Source organism: Aplysia californica, unplaced genomic scaffold (genome assembly GCF_000002075.1).
Source record: "Aplysia californica isolate F4 #8 unplaced genomic scaffold, AplCal3.0 scaffold00292, whole genome shotgun sequence".
NCBI classification, from domain to species: domain Eukaryota; kingdom Metazoa; phylum Mollusca; class Gastropoda; order Aplysiida; family Aplysiidae; genus Aplysia; species Aplysia californica.
The window spans coordinates 524,321-526,130 of NW_004797562.1; the positions used below are offsets into that span (position 1 = coordinate 524,321).

At 40.4% G+C, this 1,810-nt stretch overlaps 1 protein-coding gene across 1 annotated transcript in view; it reads right to left on the reverse strand.

Annotated features, from left to right (window-relative positions):
• The window catches only part of LOC100533317 (capsulin), a gene marked incomplete in the record, with an annotated part of 101,194 nt that overhangs the window by 45,879 nt on the left and 53,505 nt on the right, over positions 1 to 1,810 (reverse strand).

The window sequence follows — 1,810 nt, forward strand, 5'->3', positions numbered from 1 at the left end:
GGGGGGGGATGTGAGCTGTAGTCGAAAAAAGGTGAGAAGGGAGTGACATGCTGTAAGATTATGTAAGGAGAGGTGAGATTATTTGAGAAATGAGAAATGAAAGGTTTGAAATGAAGTGTGGTGACAAGAGGTGAGATTCAAAGAAGTTATTTCAGATGAGATACAAAATGAAAGCTAATTAGATTTTTTTTTTAACTGTGGAGATTTAGGTATTTAAAAGATTCTGAGCTAAGACTAGATAGGTAATTAAACTATGATGTCATGAGACGAGATCAGATGTGAAGAGAGACCGTTGGAACAACGCGGAGGCGAAGTAACAGGTGTAGGACATGATGAGTATGGGAAGAAGTAGATACAGGAAAGCAGCTCGGTAAAAATTAAAAAACCCCATTATGTTCAGATAGTTAACTGAGACAGGGGAAAGGAAAATAAATGTTGGAAGTACATAAGGGTGAAAAACGAGGAACAGTCATACGAGGAGAAGATTGGGAGAAGTGGGAAGAGAAACAAAAGAAGACTGAGAAGCTTGTCAGAGGAGGAGGAAGAGGAAGAGGAAGAGCAGGGGGTATGAAGAAGAGGAGATTGGAGAGGAAAAAATGCCATGGTGTAGAGGAAGTAGGGGAAAACCACGAGGAGAAGGAAGAGGCGGAAGACAGAAGGAGGACGCAAAGACACAAGAGCAAAAAGGAAGTGGGGGAGGAGGAGGGGAGGAAAAGAAGGAGGAAGAGGAAGAAGAGAAGCAGGGGGACGCGAGATAGAAACACTGTGGAGGAGGCAGTCGAGGAGGAGGAAGAGGGGTAGGAGGCGCAGGAGAAGGAGACAGGAGAACGGAGGAGGGGGGTCTGACAGGAAATGTTTCAGTGTCACCTGGATTGGGGGTCGTGGTAGCCGGGGCCTCTGTAATAACTGCGTTGTAGCAGATCTCGTAAACACCAGGGCAGTCCCTGACTGAGAAGGAACTTCCAGAAAACTTGTAGTTGTATCCCCTGCGGCAGTAGTCGTATCCATAGCTGCCGTAGCCTTGCGGTTGTGGTCTTTTCAGGGACTTAATTAGTTTGAAGCTGACAATATCTCCGTCCACAGAGCCGTCCTTGTCTTGGTAGATATATTTCTTCTCGCAGACGGGTTCTGTTGGAACGGTTTCGTATCAGCCGTTAGTAATGTTATATTTTTCAAAAGACTGGTTAATTAGGAAACAATAAAATGTGTGGAACTGTGACGAAACAATGTTCAAAACACTGTATTAATTCAATACACCCAGTCTCTTATTTTAAAAAAAGAAAATAGCATTTTATTTATGTGATTTAAAAACTATCATTGAACTCATCTCAATGTGCTGTTCACTTATTTGCTTATAGGTACCTCAGTTGGTACTTGCTTGCTCAAATGCCACGTGATAAACAGACCCAGACTAGAGTCAGATAAAAACACCATGATGATAATGATAATAATAGTAATAATAATAATAATAATAATAATAATAATGGATTGCATTTATATGGCGCTGTATCCCATACGAGTATAATCTCCGAGTGCTTTATATCAATCGCTTGATCAGTGAAAAGTAATAATTTGGATGAAATATTATTCCACAGTAACAAGAAAAACCAGTTCAACCACTTAAAAAGTTGTTGATAAGTACCTCAGTTGGCATTTGCTTGCTCAAATGTCACATGATAAGCAGACCCAGAGTAAAGTCAGATAACAACACCATAATAATTATAATAATAATGATGATGATGATGATGATGATGATGATGATGATGATGATGATGATGATGATGATGATGATGATGATGATGATGATGAT